The sequence below is a fragment of the Macrobrachium rosenbergii genome, chromosome 12 (assembly GCF_040412425.1).
Source record: "Macrobrachium rosenbergii isolate ZJJX-2024 chromosome 12, ASM4041242v1, whole genome shotgun sequence".
NCBI lineage: Eukaryota > Metazoa > Arthropoda > Malacostraca > Decapoda > Palaemonidae > Macrobrachium > Macrobrachium rosenbergii.
The window spans coordinates 79,898,489-79,904,606 of NC_089752.1; positions in this window are offsets into that span (position 1 = coordinate 79,898,489).

Sequence of the window (6,118 nt, forward strand, 5' to 3'; positions counted from 1 at the left end):
GAGTTGCTGGTGCAACAGACCAATCAGAACTTCCATTAGAAAGGTCAAAGCTGGGGACACAGGTTGAGTTAAGAACCCGTACTTGACTCTCCAATTTGAAATTCATCAAAGTGTTTTGAGTAACCTCAATAACTAGAGGATTATCTATAGGATTTACCTGTAAATAAAAAAAATATATAATATTAATCTACTATGAATATGTTGATAACATAAACTGCTGTATAATGGATCAGTTTTTAGGTAATGATGCATTAGTAATTCTGATAATTTAAGATTATGGAAGGGCAAGCATAATTCCTTTACTTTAACTAAAAATATTAGATTTTTCTATTGACCTTACTGACCTAACCTTACACTTTGCTACCTGGGCCTAGGTTTATTGTACAAATTTGATTCTTAAATGCCAAGTAATTATACCTATTATTAAACTGTTATGTAAATAATGTAATACACATATGTATATACTCTTACTTGTTCATTAATGTCACTGGAATATGTAGGTTGTGAAGCCACTGTATCATGTAAAAAGACATCAAATCAAACAATTCCCACTTGGAGCTTGGTTTACCACATGAACCACTTGGAGCAGCCTGAATTTTTATATTCATGGATGAAGTATCCCTTCAAATTACTAAATTTTGCCCGCACTTGATCTGAAAGGGGAAAAACATATATTTAGCTTGATATAAAAATTATTAACTAATGAACTAAATATCTTTACAGAAATTATTTAGATATATTAAATGTTTCATGCTAGGTTAGCATGATGTCCCTCTTTCAGGGCATGGGTTGCAGACTTGCCTACACGTTTAAAATCTTAGGTGAAGTGTGAAAAATTAGGTTAGGATAACCCAAGCTCTCTAGGCTAATTAGTATACAGTTGGCAGTAGTTCAAACTAGGCTAGGAATAGCTTACTTCTAGACCAGCCTATATAGGTCTAGGCATAGCATTGCCGCTGAAAAAATAGAATAGTCCTAACTTTATTTACACAACCTGAGTCAGGTTCTGTAGCCTAGCCAGAGTCAGGTTCTGTAGCCCTAACCAGTCAGGTTCTGTAGCCTAGCCAGAGTCAGGTTCTGTAGCCTAACCAGTCACACAGCCAGAGTCAGGTTCTGTAGCCTGCAGTCAGGTTCTGTAGCCTAGCCAGAGTCAGGTTCTGTAGCCTAACCAGTCAGGTTCTGTAGCCTAGCCAGAGTCAGGTTCTGTAGCCTAACCCAGTCAGTAGCCAGAGTCAGGTTCTGTAGCCTAGCCAGAGTCAGGTTCAGGCTACCCAGTCAGGTTCTGTTGCCTAGTATAGCTACTAGCCTAAATTAAGCTAGAGAAGCACTAAAATATCACAGATTTGTGTTTATGTAATTTGATAATGCACACATGATAGCATAACGAGAGTAGACCTAGGCTATAAGACAATCTGATATTCCAGATATACAGTAGTAGCAGACTTACCTGTATGAAGGTCAGCAAGTTCCGGAAACTTTTCCCCGAGTCGCTTGGTGATTTCTTCATAATTCTTCATCTTGAGACCTTTTTTTTTCATAAAACTATCATGCTTGCGGTCCCATAAGCATCGTCTCCCTCAAATCTTCTACCAAAAATCTTGACCTTGTCCACAAAATCTGCTCTTGATGACCTTGAAATGCGCGCCCTCCCTCCTCCCACATGTAAACAAACGATAAAGTCGACGGTAGAGTAGAGTAGAGGTGGGTTGAATTCGATCGTTATCGCTTTCAAAATTCGTGACGACGACACTAAAAGTCGTCGTCAAAACATTAAAAGTTGACGTCAAATTCAAAAGTCAACGGAAATATTGCTAGTAGTGACAGCGCCTTAACTGGGCAGGTGGGAAGATTTCACTGACATAAGCTACTAATAAATCTTTAGAAAGAGATGGATAATATGGAAACAAGTGAATACACAAAATATTGAAAAAATCGTTGTGAGAGTAATTTCTCACGATGTAGGTATTATATTCCTGATAACGATTAATTACTGCTTAGAGGCCACAATTAAAACAACGTTACATCACAAAACACCTTATCTACACTGCATAGCACACCATTGAAATTTTCCGGGCTCCCTGAGTCGCGCAGCAACATGCGCAATTACGGGACAACGAACATATTACACTGCCATATGCGTATGTCTGTGTAACACACACACACACACACACACACACACACACACATATATATATATATATATATATATATATATATATATATATATATATATATATATATATATATATATATATATATATATATATATGGATGTATATATTATAACTGCGGTTGTGTAATCAAGGGACTCGTGGCAACAATATAAATTGCCAAGTACTGCATTTTGTAGTAGGAACTTGCTTCAAAACTATCCATAAATATAGTTTTTAGTAACTTTTTTGGTGCATTACACTATCAGTATAACAATGTAGTGATTTAATACAGAGTAAAAGTTCATTTCATGACATGATCACATAAACTTACCAAGCCCATTTTGAGACAAAGTGTAATAGAGGGTATATTATTCACAAAAAATACCCTGCCTCCTGATGCAGAGGGGTATTTTTGAGCCTTGGGGTGTTTTACCTTGTATATATACCTCAGCTCCATCGTTATACCCTTTCTGTACCTTGAACTTTTTAGTGTATGTCAATTGCAGATTTTTATTCCAACGTGTTGTTTGTTATTATTTGAATAATAGCTTTACATTTTGTGAATCTTGATTTCGTCACAAAGCGAAAACGTTGCTTCTCTAAAGTGAAAATAAATTTATTTATATATATACTGCAAAAACACAGCGGGAAAGAACAACGAAAGAGGTGCAGGACTTTTACTAGTTAACCTTAACTAATACAATTCTTAATTAGTCTCCCAAGTAAGATGAAGCACCTGGAAGAAATGAATATACAGGCCTCGCAGTCCATAAAGAATTAATAACTATGATTGAGACAGGAAATTAATCCAGCTTCTCTTTACAAAATAATATTGTTTTATTTCATCCCAGTGGGAAAATGTGAAAAGTTTTTGAAAAATAGATTGGAAGATTTATTTGAAGTCCAACATATACAAATAATGTTTGGTAAAATACCTAAACGAGATCATATTTTTTAAAATATTCATTTCTGTTCTTTTTTTTATTTATATTTACGATTCATTTCGATAAACGTAATCTAAAGTAGATTATAACCGGTGAAACAAAATAGATAAGTATGAAATTAGCCGTATTGCATATACTGTGTAGCGAACATTATTTGATAAATATTGTCTTAGTTTACTATGCATTTAAAATAAAAAAAAACTATATTTAGCCACAAACATAATAGATCAGAAGAAGCAGAGCCTCAGTTCCTGATACCATAATGTTAAAAACATTCAACATGTATTTAGTAACAAACTCCTATGGTTTACGTTAATCCATCTGTGCTGGACAGTAAAAGGAAAATGTTACAAAGAAAGTATTTCAATTCCGTGACTGTAGCTCCATCGTTCTGACACTTCTGCCCCACCCCATTGGCATAAATCCGTCAAGACTTTTGACATATGTCAATTACCGCCACCTCAAGTCCCCTTTCTTAAAGTTACCCTTCTTCCACCATCTCTTTATAGAATAAGTAATGGGAGCAACGAGTCTGATGAGAATTTCGTTTGATGAAAGCATTTGATCAAATCACGGAAAACGGAGAGCATATTAATGGTGCAGGCAATACGCTTTCCTTTCCTTCCAGACTCTCTTTTTAATTATATATTTTATACTTCCCCTTCCCTACTTTCCTTTTATCGTTTCGAAAAGTCTGTTGATCTCTGTGTATAAAATCGTATACACGTGCACTGTGAATTGTACATATGTGTGACAGTAAGCCCCACAATATTTTTGGCTGCTGACAGCTAAGGAATTCCTAAATAACTGTTATTTGCTTTTGCACAATTACAATTGGGGAAAATGGAGAAAGTAGATATCACGACTGTTACATAGGAGTGAAGAAAATAGGAAGCTGCTCATAAAGAGTTCTGGACTCAAATCACTTCTGCACTAGATTTTGAATGTAAAATATTGCATCTTACATAATATAAATCATATCACATACAGGTTGCAAAGAAAAAAGTTGTAAAAACAGGAGAAATTAATTTTAAAAGTCTTCCGGTCCTATTGGTTCTTGATAGACAAGTAATAAGATTAGGAAAGCTAATCAAAAGTTATCTTTATTTCTTATTTCCCATTTCATTGATGGATCAAACAACTGATCATGTTTTTTTTTTCTTGACTGCCTGGCGAATACCTTTTAAAACAATGTTCGAATTATTTGATATATTTCCTTCAGTCGCTCACTAAATATATTTTTAATTGTCAGTTTTTTTTATTTGAAATTGTCTACTGTTCTTTGTTCGATGGAGGGTCCTTGCTATGAAAAAAAGGAGGCAAATAGAAAACTCACGTCTATTTTCTCAAGTATTGCAATGAAATCCATTGAAACGAAAGAAAAATAATATTAAGCCTGTTTCTACGAATCACGGAATAACAAAACTCTTATGTCAATAACAAGGACTAGCAGTTGGCATTAAAAATCAATTTTTTTCGAAATAAAATGGAATCCACAGCCTACATTAATGCCAGAATGTATGAAGGAATGGATGACGAAATGTTCAGTATTTAGAAAATAAGGGGTCTGATATTGCGCTGCCCTAAAACTGCCTGTCGCTTACAGGAGATGAAAGGGTTTTAACGCCGCGCGATCAATAGCTTTGTCACCGTGCTTCTAAAGTGCATCAGGGCGCCCCATTATGGGATGGCGTCAACATCTACTCTCCTCTTTGTTGGTCTTCTTTAGTTCAGCTTCTGCCTAGTCTGTTGTGAAAGATCAAGTTAATAGATGTGAGGAAGTTATAGCATAAATAGGAATATTCTTTGACCTCGATTCTGTATCTGGGTGCAGAGACTTGTTTAGAGAATGAAAAGGTAACAACATTGAAAATTAGAAATGACGTAAGCCACTGTAAAGGGAATTCATCCAGTTAATAGCATTACAAACGAGTCATTCATTTTGGAAAATGACCACCATCTAGCATGCAAGTTCAATCTTTTGTCCATGACATTGGTTGAACTTTACTATCAGTTTGCTATTTAGCTTATTCATAATGTTTTAGGTCAGACTGAAAACAGTTTTTCTGAGAGAAGGAACTTCGCATTTGAAATTCGTGATAATTTGAATTATGCAATTGTCAGCGTTTGTGGGTGATATTTATTTCTTTTATGAAAATTTGCTATGACGGAATCGTCCGTTTACCTGAACTTACTTTTGTGTTAAAATCAATTTTTTTAAATTCATGTCTATAGTTTTTTAAGATGCCATCTATTTTCGTGAAAATTTAAATCAATTTTTTCACAAGCATGGTGTTACTTAATATGCCCATCTTACATGAAGAGATTCAGCCTTTGACAGTGTTCTATGGATGAATAGTAAACAAATGCCATAATGCTATAATACAAAATCTGCTAACAATTGTTATGTCCATTTTGCCCTTTCCGATAATTGGTTTAAGAGACATTATAATAGTTTAGGTTTTTATATCCGTTTCCCATAAGATTATCAAAACTCCCTTTTCTCGGGGCCTTCTTAAGCTGGAGATTGCATTCTCAGTGATTTACGTCAACTCCATTTCCTCCGCATTAGAATCTTTTATCTTTCTTGAGTCAGGTTCCGTTAATTCGGACATAATAGTTATTTCATCTAATGTTTTGACAAGCGAAGACAGAGCAAACACGACACGGTAATTACCAAATTTCCCTTGATAAGTTTGAAAATCTTGATTATCATTATACAAAATTGAAAAGCAATGCATCATTGTGTATTGCTTTCAGGAACGTAATTGTATAACCCACCAATTCCTCCGCTACGTACATCTAATAGGAAGTCAGCAGCGAACGCAATACTTAACCATTGGCTAGTCAACCATTTATTTCCATTTAAACAGGTAGAGCTCGAACAGTTCTTTCTTTCCTAATTGACTCGACATGAACAGACTTTGTGTCACTTAAAAAAAAAAAAGTAATTACCACAGACGTCAAAAAACTGCATTTTCATTCATTGCATTAATTTTGTAAGTGATAGGGTCACGGAAA